This window comes from Trachemys scripta, chromosome 11 (assembly GCF_013100865.1).
Source record: "Trachemys scripta elegans isolate TJP31775 chromosome 11, CAS_Tse_1.0, whole genome shotgun sequence".
Lineage (NCBI taxonomy): Eukaryota > Metazoa > Chordata > Testudines > Emydidae > Trachemys > Trachemys scripta.
In genome coordinates, this window is record NC_048308.1 from 38,946,520 (window position 1) to 38,963,969 (window position 17,450).

Consider the following 17,450-nt stretch of genomic DNA (forward strand, 5'->3'; position numbering starts at 1 on the left):
GTTCCTTTGTAGCAAGAAGACTTTTCTACAGTACTCATCACTGTAGAATCTGGACTTGCAATTTACATCTTGGAGTCTACATTTAACAAGTATATTCTTGGGAAATCGTCAACTATGTCCTATCATTTTTAAGAAATAAAACAGTAAAGGTGTCTGTAATTTATCCTGAAACATTTTCTGAATTCATTAGACAAACTCCTGACTTTTCTGTGATCTTTGGCATTTGCTGCAAATATCACAAATAAGCCAGCACACAGACTTATTTACTAGGATTGCTCCAATACATAATACTTCTAAACATTCTAACACATTGCTACCTTATTCATGTACATCTTTGCACTCTTCCAGCTTTGATCCTTTGGAATTTTGCCACTGGGAGACAAAAGGACCAGAACAGCAACAGTCACTTTGGTTACAAGAGCAGGTGAGTCAGGGGAAGTTCTCAACTCAGTCAAATTGAACTAAAACAACACATGAAGGTTACAGCTATGAATTGTATCAATGACAGCTCCGGAACTGCAAAGCAAGAGAAAAAATTCTATTCACACCAGTTTAGAGGAGTGAAGCAGAATTGTTACCCTGCATTTGTGGCAATAAGAGCAGGTCCAGCTTTGGCAAGATCATCTTCAGAATCTTGCTTCTGCTTTGTCACTTCTGCTTGAATCGCAGCAACCTGGAAAACATCCCACAACCAGTTCCACACCACACTGTGATGTTGCTGCAGGGTAAACAATGTCAGGAAACAGACATATTTATGGTTAATTTCAGTCAATGAAATCCTATGACTTGGTATGCACAGGTGCAAATGAGGGCAGAATGTATCCCTTAATTTCAATGTCTAGGTTTTATCAATTAGCTAGGTTTATTGTATTTGGCATACTTATCTCTCCACAGTCTAAAGGATACTATATCTGTATAAAAGATACAAGCTGTATAAATGATTTGCTTAATTAAAAACAGCATTATGCTGGCATTCAGAAATTTTCCAGGATAGCACTTAAGCCAGAGATGGGGTACATAAGGAGCACCAGAAACAAATATGATGAATCTCATGTAAATGATCATGATGGTCCATTCTAAGTCTATGAATGTGTATTGCAAACAAACAGGTTTTAGGTAACGGAATGAGGCAGATATATGAAATATGTAAAATACTGAATTCCCTAACATTTCACAGCTTCCATCAACACCCCCTGGATACATAATATGAAAGAATAGAAAGGGACAGTGATGACAGCTGTCACCAGCATCAACAATCCTAACAAGCATCTAGCATATCAATCAAAAGGAAGACGAATGATTTGATAGCATTAATCACAACTGGTCCCCCACCAGATGCCATGCCAAGTCACTTGAATTTGTGCCCAGTACCAATTGTTCACTTGCTGGACGTTTGGATGTGGATGCTTCTTTGTGGATACAGTCATACTAAAAAAGCTGAAATAAATCAATGCAACGTTGCTTTCGCTTGGATGTAAAGGCAATCGTAAATGAGTTAAAGTTCAAAGAACAGGAGTAGAACAAATACTACTTGTTCTTAAACATTAGCTGGTAAATACCACATGCAGATGGGAGAGGAATGATGTTAGGCCTGACCCGAGGCAACGATCTTCATGCTCTTGGAAACCACATAGGTGAGGGCACGTGAGAAGGAGATGGGATGCTTCCCAAAGTCCCCAGCTACTCTGGGCAAGACAGGACAAATAAATAGAAAAGGCTCAGGGAATCAATCCTGCTTCATGGTTTAACTGTTACTATAAAGACAGTGCTGTAGGGGCAAAAGGTTTTGCTAGAATCTTTCTGATGGACGTATAAAACTCCAGTCTGTGCTTGTCACAGGTAAAATCTCTTAGCTAATGAATTAGTCCTAGTGAAATAACAAGATAAAAGTGTTTTGCCAGTCTGAGACTAGATTAGGATTTGTTAGCAGGGACTCTTCACATGGGACACTCACGTTACTAACAAGTCTGTGAGATCGATTCCCCCCAGCAAGAGGTGGGTAGCAATTGCACCCACATGCATCAGATGGGGCAGCAACAGCCCAGCATGGCTCACCATTGAGAGAGGCAGTAGATGAACTCTTCAGGGAAGGCAGCTTTAAAACATGGCCAGGGCTCTGTAGGAATCCCACCAGCAGCTGTTCTGCAGGAAATACACTGAGTGTGCTACCCATGCCATCTCCCAAGTAGTGCTACCTGCTTTTGGAGCTGCACTGGCCAGCTCTTGGCTCCTTGGCAATGCAAGCTTTGAGGGTGCCTCGAACCACTGGGATCCCCTGCTCTCCCTCAATTTGGACCTTCCACTATTGGGGCCCACAGCCTGGATTTTGCCAGCTAGAGTTAATCAAGCTCTATATACGTATGCATACTCATGTGTGTATATTTGCTCTGGTATTTTACATGTGTTTATATGAGCGATCAGCTCAGTCTTGTTTGCTCCTCATCATCCACTGTGGCTTTTTCTTCGCTATTTCTGTCTATTGTCCTATTTTGACAATGAGCACCTCAGTGTTGCTGCTTCTCAGATGAAGTTCTATTGCTTGAACAGCAAGCAATAGAACTTCAGATCTTCCACCAAATTATTACAAGAGAGAACTGGTAATTAAGTTTTAACAAGATTTAAATTATATTAAAAACAGACAGCTAAAAGGAGAGACTGCTTTGGGCTTTATTGTAAATTTGTATAATTATTTTTAGTCCTCTAGAGAATGCATAATTATGTTTCTGTATTTATAAAAATACTGCCCCGGAGGTACCAAAATGAATTTTACAGTCTGTTGATTTGCATATTAATGTTCCTCTTGTGTCAGATATTTTCCTAACAATGAAATGTTCACAACCACTTTCAAAATGGCCAAAGAACTTTACAATATTTCTGCCCTGGTTTTGAAAAAACTGCTCCCCAATGTAAAAAGGAGGAAGAACAAGATACCATGGTGATAAGCATGGAATAAAAACCCAGAAAAACAGATAGATAGTGGAATGTATAGAGAACTATATCTATACCAAAACTATAGAGAACATACAAGTGTAAAGTTTAATTCTATCTCATGATTTAATGTTTTTGGCTCAGTTTACTTTTGTGCATGTGTAGCTAAATATTTAGGCCCAGATCCACAATGGTACTTAGGCACCTAGACGCCAGACTTAGGTGCCTCAGTCTCATTTTTAGGCTCCACTGACATCCACAAAACCCACACTTGGCTGCCACATAACCCTATAAGCATCTAAATTTTTGCTCTAAGAGTTTCCTAGGTGCCTACATTTCTGCCTCTGGGCATGTGCACTGTATGCCTTACTCTATGCATCCAGACACTTACTGAAGCCCCAGAGCGATCTATGAGTCAGGTGGAGGAGCATGGGACCTGAGCTGGTAGGCATACTCAGAGGCATTCAGCATCTAGCTGGTGGTGCTGGCAGTGCCCACCTTTTAACTTTAGTCCAGGGTTAGAGCACTCTCCTGAGATGAGTTCAAATCTTTTCTTCCCCTCAGGCAGAGGGGAGGAATTGGACCTGGTGTCTCACATCCCAGGTGAGTGCTCTAGCCGCTGAACTATGGGATATTTTGATGTGAGGCACCCTCAGTCTCCCCTGTTGAAGCTGTTGCACTTTGGATAAATACTTAAAGACTCACTGGGTGATAGAGAGAGAATGACTGTGTAGCCTGGTGGTCTGGGCACCCATCTGGAAGCTGGGAGACCCCGGGTCCAGTACCCCTGCTCCAATGAGTCTCATTATTTCCCCACAGTGGAACAGCATCAAAAGGAGAGAGAGAGGAGACCCACATCAAAATATCCCAGAGCTCAGTGGTTAGAGCACTTGCCTGAGAGGTAGGAGTCTCCTGTTCAAACCCTATCTCCCCTACCATGGATGCCCTCCAGTCTTCCAGTCTGAGGAGATTAAGGGGCGACACAGACTTTACTTGTTGCTGCCTCAAAATGGTCTTTAAAAACTAGGATAGCAATGGTGAAGGAGGGAGCTCTGAACCAACACACTATTTGCACCACCAGAGCAATGGCAGAGGGGCTCTGGGTCAAGCTCTGGAGCCACATGGATAAATGTGAACTTTGGTATTCCAAGAAGAGATCAGGAACGGTCAAGGTCCAAAATGCTCTACACTGGAAATCTCCTCTTCAAATTTTCAAAAGGGACTCACCACTGACCTCCACTCCCTGCTTATTTTTGCCTGTTACTTTATAAAACATTCATTTTTTATGTCCATAAGAGATTTTCAAAGACACAAACTCTAATTCCCATTGAAAGTTAATGTCAGTTGGGTGCCTATCTGCACTTTGTGCTTCTGAAAATCTCCCACTTAAAATATAGATTTTTAAAAAAACAGTAATAATAGCAGGATCATACTAATATAGGATCCAATCCTGCAGCCCATGTGCAGGCAAACTCTCATTGACATTCAGTTAACACAGTGAAATCAATGAGAGATTTTCTTGCGTGTGGACTGCAGAATTAGACCTCTACTTAATGGTAATCCAGTTTTCTTAATGACAATAAACTCATTGGGTTTACAGTTTATCTTCATAAGGAACTAATTTATTGGCTACTAAAATAATGTAGTGTCACTACCATTGTTTAAGCAATAATCTTAAACAGTTATTTGTATTTTAAGCTTATATATAGCTTATCATCCAACTTTACAGCGAGACCTATGTAGGCGTTTTTTGATTCACACACACACAGTAGAACTGCGATGTACTTTGTGTGCCAAAATTAAATGAAAAAGTGACAATGTACAGTGTCTAATATTAGCAGATAAGGTGGATTTTATGCAAAATGCTGAGTGTCAGTCAACTGCTGGCATAGGGCAACACTTGTTAGTCCCGAAACGATCTGATTGCATGTTCACAACTACCATTTCCGTGAAGCCTCATTCAAGGAGATATTAATGGCCATTATTGAGCTGCAACACAAAGGTATCACAGGGGGAAAGTCCAAATGACACTCTTCAGCTGTTCCTTGTAAGCATAACTCCTGCAATGTGATCTTTTAACCTCTATTCTCTTATCAGAATGTTTAAAGGATTAGTAAAAAGATTAAAACAAGAAAGGATTGAGATAAATGTTTCTGTTAAATTAAAGGATTGATGGCAAACTGGCTACCATATAATATTGGGGGAGGGGAGGGGAGGAATTAGGTTGCCTATAAAACAAAGTCCAGGAAGTTCTTAGGATTTTATAATGGACAAATGTTTGGGGAGTTGTTTGAGAAAGTTTGCACTTGTACTTTTGCACCCACAACCAACCTCAGGAACAAAACTGCAGATGCGATTCCAAGGGACTCATCCTTACAAAGTGTTAAGTGTCTCCTGCAATGCGAATGTGGGACATGAAGATGCTCAGTATCTTGGAGAATACAGTACTAAGGGCACAAATCACAGCATTTAGATATCGAACTACCTGAGTGCCTGAACTTCTAAATGCATGCACCTCTAAATGCTACTATGGATTTATCACTCAGACACTGTTGCTTATTAGTTTTAAAACAAAGTGCAGAAATGCACAATATGTTTGTTGCTGTTTAAAATGTTCAGGTTTTGTTTCCAATGCTATTCAGCTATGGGTAGACTGTAAGGTTTTCAGGGTAAGGACCTATTTGCTCGCCGCTGCTGTTTGCTCACCCACTGTATAATGTCATTGATAATAATAGCTCTGTATAGATAGCTAACAATAACACAAATATTTGAAAGAGCTACCTGTGAAGCTGTCGTCTGGAGCTTTTGTAAACCATTTTCCAGTCTTTGCATTTTTTGAACCAACTCTTTTCTCTTCGTCCCAAGTAGATTCTGGTAGTTTGAGAAGTTCCAGAAAGCTCTTAGGAGCTGCATACTTATGATGTTTTTCATTCTGCTCATACTTGACACTTACTTCATTAACATTTGTATGTGCAAAAGTAATGAAGTGGCTGAAAAGCAAATACACAGAAAAGAATACTTTGTAATATACAAATGAAATCCCCTATTTTAGGCTCTAATCAAGGTGATGTTTTGCAAGCAATGTTTAGCATCACTAGTTGATTTAATCTCTTTTTTTCAAGATGACGCAAACAATTAAGGGCCAGTTTGTGGTTGGCTTCTGTGTGCGTGTGCTGCAGGAGGTGAGATGGTATAAGCAGTCTTCTTTCCCACCTGGGCAGCCAGCTTAAGGGTCACCCACAACTCTAGTGCTTTTCTCAAGTAGCACAGGGACTGCTCCTATTCTGAGACTCCAGGAGCACAATCCACCCCAAAGGGACAGGGGAAAGAGGTGGGACCAGGTTTGCAGAATGGGCCCAGTACACCAGAGGGGGTATGTTGCACCCAGTGAAAAGATGTAACAATAGGCCAAGACGGGGAGCAATCTGCCTCCTTGAATTCCCCAGTGGCAGCACTTTTTACTCTGGACTGTTTGTATTTTGCACAGTTTACCCTAAATGAAGGAGAAAATAAAAGTGTTTGAGGGATGTCTGATTTTGGAGAGACAGAGCATTGCAAAGAAACAGACATTTAAAGTCAGATGACTAATGACAATATGACTATCCATACCTCCTTAGTAAAACAGTTAATGCGATACCCTCTGAACCTGATTTATTACTAGCACCTTGTGCCAGGAGTTTGCAGACCTGTGTAGTACTTGGCTGCCTCATTATACAGAATCTGCACCCTAGACCCTTTCTTTTCTGGCTGGTGTCATTCTGGAGTAATACATCATTGAGTACCATACTAGGTGATGCATTACATGAATACATCAGAAAATCAGCTGGTTCAGTCTCTCAATCTGTGGAGTCCAGCAACAGCTGACTGTGATGATGTATTACACTATCATTGCAATACATCAGAGCAAGGCACTGGTCCGAAGGTGTATTACTCAAAATATGGCATTGCTGAAAGAATCTGTCCAGGAGAAGGAATCTAGGTTAATTATGGAACAGAAGGTACTGTACAGTGCTAAGAGGAGGAGGCTTCTTAGCGTCAAATTTTTGATGCATTGGTAAAATACAATTTGCATTCAAACAGATATTACGAGAGAGGGTCATGTTGTAACTGTAATTACTCAGTTGGAGACAAACACCACAGCTGGGTCAAGATGCTGCCACCTGTGTTGCATATCAGAGCAGGGATTAGGTACAATTCATAAAAAGTCTCTGAGGGCCTTGTTCTGACCTTGTGCACAGAGGTTTCCCATTGACTGGGAACACTGCTCGTGCATCTGATGGCAGAAGTTGGCCCCGAAGTTTCAAGGGAGCCATCTTGTGATTGAGACTGCTCACCATGAAAAGGGTGTGTCTGTGCCCAATGCCATGTGAGGAACCCACATGAGTCTCATCAGAAGATGATGGACTGGCAGTGGATATGAAGCAGGACTCTGGTGAGGATTGTTTTCAACAGTGGCTCCCTCAAACATGTTAGAACAGAGCTGGGGACAAAGTTACCAAGTATCATTTTTTCAAGTCCAGCTCCTCTCAAACTAGGTTGCTTTCAGAGCCCTTCACTGGCATCTAATTCAGGGCTGTCACGTCCTGTCTCCAGACTCACTCCCCACTCTGATAGCCCAGTTAATTCCTTATGCAGATGTGAAGTAAGTGTGTTGTGTCTCATCCTACTGCATGGTGGAGGGTGCCCTGGCTCCTCCTGTCCCCACACCCACTTGACCCATTTATTCAGTGCTTCCCATTGTGCTCAGCTGATAGGAAATACTCCTATGAGGAACGCACTACTTCCTCGGGATTCAGACACCTGAGCAGAGTGCTGATCAGTGTGTTTCACCTCCATACCCAGTGATAAGAGATGCTTTCCCACCAGCAGGCAGGGCAGCATACGGACACCTACAGTTCGTGGCCCTCTTGCAGATACTGACCACTGGTTAGAACCATGGCAGCTGTTGGCGCTCTTCTCCTCCTAGTGCTGAAACTATTACTACTAGACATTGATTCACAACCATGAGTTTGCACCTTTAAATCCCTCCACTGCCTCCTCACTGCCCTGCATATCCAGTTCAAACTTCTTCCCCAGCACACCTCTCTGACTTCATCTCCTACTGAATGCCTCTTCCCTCCTCCACTGATGACAGCCTTCATGACCTTTCCTTCTTGTCGGTCTCACCCCTGTCTGCATGTCTTTTACAGCACTGCTCCTAGGCTTGGAACACCCTCTTATATCAGCTCACTTACCTCAGTCCCTTAATTTATTTCTGCTGTATTACCTACAAGAAGTACAATTAAAAATTTAACAATTTGCTACAGAATCTTAATATATGCATAAGCCAAAATAGGTCAATGCATATTATTTTAACCCTTGTTCTACCTTTCCCCACTACTCTGTCACCCCTTCTAAAATTAGATCACTAATTCCTCGAGGTAGGCCTTTCCTACAGATGTGATTCTGTAGAGCCCCGATGCAGATTTGAAGCAATATAAAAACAACAAATAATAATAGTATCTCAGTATATGCCCAATTCTAATCTTTAATACATTTTCAGGGAAAGCCTCCAGCTACCGTGGCATCTGAACTAGGTAAAACAATGAAGCTGCATCATTGTAACAGATGATGGATATAGGAACGGCATTTGGAAGAGAGACTTCACAGCCATGTCAAAGAGATATTCAGAGTGAGAAAGGGAATAGAAATGAGAGAGCTTGAAATAAAAGGAACAACAAAGTCCAACACTGCTATGAGTGTGTCTACACTACAATTAGACCCCCGTGGCTGACCCAGGCTCGCGGGGCTCGGGCTGCGGAGCTGTTTAATTGCATTGTGGATGTTCAGGCTCAGGCTGGAGCCAGAGCTCTGGGACCCTTCCGCTTCTTCAATTTTAACCAAAAAAATTAAAAGCTGTTTAATAACATTCTCAAAATCCTAATGAAACATTTTATTTGGGGTCCAACAAAATGCTCAATTCACCTGAGATCTGTCCAGCTCTAGCTGGGATGCTAGTCAACACTGTTATTCTGCACAAATATGATTAATAGCATATGTAACTATGATGACTCAAGTACATGAATGAGGGTGGCCATTTCAGGAATGTGTCATATATTTGCTCGAGACAGTTTTAGAATTTGCTTTGTTGTTCAAAAGAAGATCTAAACAGTCTTCTGTTTATGAACGATGTCACTCACACTGATATTCACGACAAGCAGCCCCATGGATAACGCAGCAAGAATAGACAAATAGTACTGAATAATTAATAGTTAATAAGAACTGATTCACCCAAGACACTTATACCTTCCTCCATAAAATGAGCAACAGGGTTCATAATAAGGGAAACAAATTTAGACACAAAAGGAAAAGGTTGTGTCTTTCACGGCAATACCACATTATTATACTCTTGGAGTCTGGGGTAGTTCAAAAGGATTAAGGATGATGGAGCCATAAAGCCTCGAGGGGGGTTGAATTCTAGCTGCTAACTCAAGTTAAAAACAAAGTTGCTGTGTCTTCGCTGCTGTTTTAACCCAAGTTAAGAACACACCTTTTTTTTGCAGTGTAAACATATCCTAAGACTGCAAGGTCTTCAGAGCCAGGAATTTATTTTCTTCCTTCTCTATAACCCCCTGCACAGCAACAAAGCTATATAACTAACTAAAAAATGTGGCATAGTTTAATGTGTACATATGTAATAAGAAATATGTTCTAATGGGATTAATGGCTCAATCCCACCTACTAGCTGGCATGCTTCTTTGCTGGTGAATTGAATCATTTCCAAGAGAGGTGCTGAGGCACTCTGAATAAAAGAAGGTACAGTCAAACCGTAAACATGTGTAAGTATTTTAAATCTATTAGCCATATTCTGCCCTGACTTATAGTAGGGGCTGCTTTGGGCACAAATCAAGGCACACTTTACCTTTAACTCCTTCCTTCTTTTAATGCACAACTCCCAGTAATAAACACTGAGGGAAAGTTCATTATTTTTCAAAATCTAATTTAGGCATCTACTTGAAGCTACTGCAGCATTTGAATCTGGCACTTTATGTGATATCAGTGCTCCATTGTTACTTAGTATTTGGACAGCTGAGTTACAATTCTGGAGCACTATATTGTTCTGTTTCTATGAAAATCACTTCTTGTGTTGACTACACTTATTCTTTTCCACTTCATTTCTATATTATAAATCAACTTAAGATCATCAGGGATATTATTAGTAACTTATTGTTACCTTTTTTCAATGCACTTTTGAATACCAGCGCTCCTCAGTCACAAGTGTCAGCATATTAAGTGCTGTTCAGACATTCGAAAATAATATACCCCGCTTCTAAGGCTTCCATTGCATTAGTAGTATGTTAATTATTACAGCAAATGATAAAACACTGCAAAATTGTTTTCTCCCCCACCCTAATAACATAAATAAAAGGAGCAATTAATTTCCTACAATAAAAACAGGCAATACAATAACGTACAAATGTAGAGTTTCTTCATTATTGCATCAAATTGCAAAACGGAAACATATAATTTCAAAAGGCTCAAAAGTAAAAATGGAAACACAGCTGATGTTGCGTCAGCATGCAGGCTACAAAAAATGTGAGGCTTGCACAGCTCTCAACCAGCCTCCTTGGATAAGCCAGTTCAGTAAAAATTTCTAAACTAAAACTAAGGTCTAAGTCATCGCTTGATACAAAAATACATGGTTCTCTTTTCATTAGGCTTTACTTTTGGTATTTTAGAAAACCGGTTTTCTAATTCCTTATTGCTAGTTACCTGTATAATTCTACAAGCTCATAGTATTGCAACTGATCTTAAAACTTCAGTGTCATGTGTATGTACAGATATACTCACAAATAACAATAGTTTTTCAAATGGCATTTGAATACACTCAAACAATATATATTACACTTCACATACAGTTGCCAGCAGTACTTTAAAATCCTCCAGTTCCTCACTGATATTCTGGTTGGTTGGTTGGTTTTTAGTTGCTGAAAAGGTGACACACTTTTTTTTTTTTTGGCATTTTTGTGCAATTTTACAAGTATTCAGGGCACATTCCCTGCTTTGCATGGAAAATGTATTTGCACAGTTGTCAGAATGATGGACAGGGAGAGAATGATAGGAAGGAGCACTGATCTTTGCTTGTTATTACATACAATAGCCCAGTAGGAATCATGATGTGTTGGTGAGACAAACTGTGTCCCATCCTGGAACATATTAAGTTTGTCTCCAGGACACACATGACTTCACTAGGGTGTCTAACCTCATTCATAATAGATGCTAATCTTTTCAGGGCTGACTGATGACAGCACTTCCTGCCCTTCACGGAATTAGAGCTGGGTTTTATCAAAGGACTCAAACTGCCTGCTAATTAGACTAATTCCCTTCATCATGAATTATTTATTTCCATTGGTAACCGATCACTGTGACATTAATGGGTTCTGCTCAACTTAGTTTCATACTAATATACACTATAAGTTAAATGTTTAAAAACTCCTGATACTTTACTCCAGGTCAAGTGTATCCTAGTCGAACTCTTGACAGTTTCAGTGAAGTTTTGACTGGTAAGTTCGAGGAACAATTAAAAAATAGAAAACAAAACTGCAGGATGGCTTTAAATTCTGGAGACACATTTGTTTTTTCCCAGTCATCAGGTGACTGATCCAAAATGAACAGGTACTTAGGGCTCAAGGGTGCGAAATACCGACCCACAGGTTCCAGTGGTTTTGATAAGAGTTCATGGTGAGATTCTGCAGTGCTTGCAAATCCAAAATTCCCATTCAGTGCAAGAAATTTTGGGTTGTAAGTATCAAGACTAAGTGAAGGCAAATGATAGATCATCAAGTTAATGGGGACATACATTGAATTAACCCTAATTCCAAGTAAGGCTAAATTGTAAGAGCCACAAAATGATTTACCCTAATCAGAAATAAATTATACCTTAGATACTATTATATAAACCCCTTTATAAAATACCTTGCTGTATCTTACTATTTAAAGACTAAACTCTAATTTTGCTGAAAAGATATGGTTTATTATTAAACTGTTTAATTAGTTCCAAATTTTATATATGTACATGTGTTATATATATATATATATATAACTTTTACTTGGTATAATGTTACATTTCAATTTGCTCAAGGCAATGGATGATGTTTTACCCCACCGTCATTACCACTGAATTTACACCACACCTTTGACACGTGGAGTTGTTATGAATCATGCTTATGTACAGTATAGTCCAATGTCATTGTTTTCTCCCTGCCTTCTTTGTTTAGGGCCCAGTCCTGCAAAGGTGCTATGTGCCTTCTGGGAGGTGATGGGCACACGCAACTCTGATCAACCTCAGCAGGTATCGAGCGTACTCTGTACCGCCAATGGGGCACACAGTGGTTGCAGGGCTGGGCCCATCATTTGAAGTTGAGCGTATTCCATATGCATCTGCACTTAAACGCTGCTATTCTCTCTCTCTCTGATCCTGTCAAGTCAGTCAGAGAATAGGTTTTATTCCTGTTTAATCATCCTGTCTATAAAATGTTGTAAAACAAAATGCCTACAAGACCTAGAAGGATCAACAGCCAGGTTTTTTTGTATTAATGAATGTAGAATAATAACTACAATGAGCTATCTGGGCAGAATAGCCTCATCTCCTAGACTAATAAAGAATTTGTACAGTACATCTGACAGACATTCTTGCATAGTAGAATCTAAAGAAGAATGTGTGTGATTTTAATCCAAAGTGGTGTCTCATAGAGGTTTGGTTAAAAAAAGATAGAGAGATCATATTCAGGAAGCATATGTACATTTTGGTCACAGTGGGGGTTACTTTCACTGTGAAAATAAAGGTGTTATTTTTCTACTATTGAAATAATACAGAATCAATGAGAGACAACTGTGAACTTCAATGGCATCAAGGGGTTTCTGTTGACATCATAAATCACAAGAGCAGAGCTCAAATGGACTGAGATGTCACCAGAAACCCCAAGATGGCATTATAGCCTTGTTTTTCTAAGTTGCTTTTTTCCCCATAAACACATGAATCCAACTTTTATTTTAATTAGAAAAAATAAACCTCTCTCATTTTCTTCCCATCCTTCTAGTTCCTGTCTCTTCTTTTGGGTTCTCTTCCCCTCCTGTTTTCCTCCATCCTCCTCTTGCCTTTTCTCTCCTTTCCTACTCACTATTCCTCTCCACTCCTGCCTCTTTCATGCCCTAAAGCAAACTGCTACTGCAATGGGCAAAATTATGAGATTTTGCGGGACATGATAGCAGTGATTTCTAATGTCATTTCAATAGTGCAAATAGTTATTTTGATAATACAGATAGACTATTCTATTAGACAAAAAGAGGCGTCAGTCAAGTACCTCTCGTTATGTGTACAAAATTCCTGGCCAACAGTATAAGATTTCAAAGAGCTGGGGCTGTCTCTAAGCAACTATTGATGCAGCTACATTAAATATCTTTCAATTCAGACTTAATATTACTACTACTAATAATAATAATTTACACTTATATGGTGCCTTCCATCTGATGATCTCAAAGCATTTTACAGACACTAATGAATTAAGTCTCAAGAGCCCTCTTATGTAGATACTATCCCCAGAGGTATACGTTATTTGCACAAGGTCACACAGGTCCTGATCCCTGTTCCCATTGCATTCAAAGAGATTTTTGCCTTTGCCTTCAGTGGGCACAGGATCAGGACAACAGTGAGTAAGCAACAGAGTCAATAATAGAACTCGGCTCTCCTGATTCGCTATCCTGTACTTTAGCCACTGGGCTATGTCAACTTGTGTTCGTGGAGGGATGGACAAGGACAAGCCGGACAAAGGTGACATTGCTTCTCCTGGTATAAATGAGAGGATATCTTCTCCACATGCTGCTGTACAAACACTATATGAAACATTTTGATTCACATTTCTAACTTACAGTTCACCTGGAAAAGGCACACTTTGCCCCTCATTGCTCTTCTGCAATGAACAGACCCACCCACCTCACTTTTGAACTGTTTTTTTTTTAAAAAAGGTGTTCTGGAACTGTATCATGTTGTATAAATAACATTGCAAACTTAAATCTAGCTTTTATTATAATGAAAGCCACCATGCAGTACAAGTAAACAGAAAGAGGACACTATACAAACACACATCAAACATTTCCCATATAATAGTAATCACACTTTGCTTGTAATATCATTAGACCTATGATGTGTGCTGTCTTATTCAGGGTGTTACTGAGTTGTGCTTAATAGATTTGACTGATCTCACAAGATTTTGACAAAAATGTCATTCACATCATCTACAAAGTGTTCTGCTTTATATTTATTTTTGAAAAGTTCTGTTTTTTGAGATACATGATAAATAAACCCCAGAAAAACAGGAGAAAATGTGTTTAGGGATTTTAGTTTTACAACTGTAATTATTGGATGATTTAGTTGCAGAGTGAAGTACAGAGCCCAAGAAGTACAGTAGAGAAGGTCACAGGAGCTCTAAAAGGGATACTGTTATAAGAAGGCCAAAGCAGCTCAGAGTAACAGGAGATGCCATCACAGGCAATCTTTTTAAAAACCAACACGTTTGTATCATGTTCATGAATGTGCAGAATCAATTTAACGCAGGACCAAAGACCAGGAATTCTGACTGAGCGGGATGGGGCAGGAAGGGAAATGGGGGAGAAAACTGAACTTTGCTTTTGTGATTAAAACTAGTTTTGAGCAAAAGATGAAGGAGGAAATTGTTGTGGTATTTCAAATGATAATGCTAGTTCTGACATTAAGCATAGCAGGTAGGCATATCCTGCATGGATTTTAAAAGATGTTGTTTTTAAAGTCCTGGTCACTGAAGTGCCAATGAAGCATCAGAAGATAAGTTTGCCTAAAGGGGAAGGAGGGGTGCATGAGCTATAGAGGTAGTGACAGGAGTACTGTGGCTGGGTGAATAATTGTGTGGGATGCTAGAGCATTACCAGAGAGACAAGTTATTCTGAGATGCAAAGGTGGCACAGGAAGAGCTAGCATGGTCAGATCCCAGGAACAGAAAGGGGACAAGAATGCAGTAAAAATATAATCTGATGGGTTTAGCAGCAGCTGATCCTGAAGTTCTGGAGGGGAGCTGAAAAGGAAGGGAAGGAGAAGTACCTCTTGAGTGAAAATAAAGAAACTTATGCAGGTTTGGGCACTTCTGGCACCCAAAGAAGGTTGTGCTGTTATGCAAGCAGTAGCTACAACTGCCTCACGTAGAGAGAGTGTTACTCTCCCCTAGTTTAGTATCAGAGGGGTAGCCGTGTTAGTCTGGATCTGTAAAAAGCAACAGAGAATCCTGTGGCACCTTTAAGACTAACTGATGTATTGGAGCATAAGCTTTCGTGGGTGAAGGCATCCGACAAAGTGGGCATTCACCCACGAAAGCTTATGCTCCAATACATCTGTTAGTCTTAAAGGTGCCACAGGACTCTCTGTTGCTCTCCCACAGTTGTGGGTGAGACCATGAAGACACTGCTGACAGAATCACTCACATGTTATAATATTGCCCATGAATTTGTGAGGATAAACATCTCTGTTTGAAACTAAGCTAAATAGCGCTCCTTTCAGGTATGTGGTGTCCCACTCAGACCTATAAAAAGAGTGGTCAAAATGTAATGAGATTCCCTCTAGCACCACCTCCCAACCAACCCTTTCCATGTACCCATATCCAACCCAAATATTTTCCCTCACACAAATCAGGGGAACGACGTGGCCCCAAGCCATAGCATGTTCTTCCTCTGCACAATGGTGGAGCAATACTCCCAGCTGCAAAACTAGCTGTAAGTAAACTGGAGCCCAGAGCAGGGACTATTTTTAGTTTCCAGATTGAATGAATAAGTGGGTTGCCATCTCTGACTTCCCATTGTATGTGTCTCTTTCCTCTGACCCACAATTTCTCCTTCCTGCCTTCCAAGATTCTCTCTCTATTTGCTACTCAATCACATTAAGGAAGGGAATTTAACCTCTATCTTTTCCTGCAACCTGTGATTTACAGCTGGATTCCTGGGGCTCTTCTAGCCAAATGGCTGCTTCTTACAGTGAGTTCTCCCACCCTCTGGAGTCATGGCGCTCTAAACACCCACATATCCAAGGATACCTGAAAAGCAACTCCTGACCAATACCCCACCACTGTGAAATATTGCTCGGGGACAAACATAATAAAGATCTCATTCTAAGACACACACGCCTACAGTATATTACTATTATTCTCTGGGAACCCACGTTTTAAAATTTTAGTGAAAAAAAAAAAACAATGAAAAATGTTTTATGGACTTGAAATGTCTCTTCCTGTGTATACGTGTGCCTTTGAACAGTATGATGCCTTCCCAGGTCCATACCTCCTGTTTTGCCATGCAAGTCTGGCAGCTACCCTGTCCACCCCCACAAAATAATTGCCATCTTTTCCCCCAGAGCTGACAAGCAGGGAATAACTGACACCTGTATAACTACGAGGTCCAGCTCCAGTTTTTGAAATCCAAGGCACAGTTCTGTGGTAAGTGACAAGTCATCTGCAGACATGTTAAGTCATCCCCACAAATTCTGTCTGTGGCAGCTCCTTTGCAAAAATCTTTGCTTTGGAATCACACCCGATACTAAAATAAGTGACGAGAGAGTCCCTTCACGACCAGAATTGTCTCTTTTCTATGTTTGTACAGCACCCAGCACAATGGGGCCCCAATTCCAAATGGGCTCTTTGGACTCTGTTATTAAAATATTTATCAGTTATAAATATAATTTGTGCTGCACTGCACACTGCCACCCAACACACATCATTTATATGCAGTGAGGGACTATCCAGCAAGTTTCCTGAATCTGCTTCAGTTTACCACAGCATCTGGGAGTTTTAAAATAATAGGAAAAACCTGTCATAGTAGTGTGACATTTGTTCAAACAAAGAACTGAATCAGCTGCCTGAGAACTCAAGAGAGAGAACCAGTGGCAGTGACCATTTATTAGCACGGCATTTAACCTCCCTGAAGTCCATACCAGTTATTACTTTAGCCTGGTAATTTACAAGTGTTATAACTTTAGAAATATTAATAATTTTTTTGGTGACCAGAAACTTCTGCACAGCTTAAGCTATGCCCTGATCAGTCCCAGAGGTAATTTGAAGGTTAGGCATATAATGAGTACTTTGAACAAATGTCCGTGGGTGAAGCAAGCAAAAGTAAACAGCAAGTTTTCTTTCAGTTTCTAGGTTATCTAAACCTACATCTTTCCATAAATGAGTTCCTAATCATATGCCAAAGGGTCTCGCTTTCTGTTTGCCAAGTTTTCTAAAGGGTATGTGGTCCGAGTAGGCGAATATATCAATACTTAAGCAGAAAAACGAAAGATGGAGTATTAAACTTCCATATTTTTGCTTGGGAATCTTTTTGGTTGTTTGCTTGCTTTTTGTTTTTAACTCCCCTGTAAACCATTTCAAAGTCCAAATAACTCTTTTATTTTGGGTTCTCTTCCCCTCTGCCCCTCCCTCCATGGCATTTTGCAGAGCTTAGCAAAATAATTTTTCATTCATGCAGAA

General features: G+C 40.2%; 1 pseudogene; it reads right to left on the reverse strand.

The window, feature by feature from the left end:
• Positions 1-17,450, reverse strand: part of LOC117884984 — a 195,000-nt pseudogene that overhangs the window by 64,616 nt on the left and 112,934 nt on the right.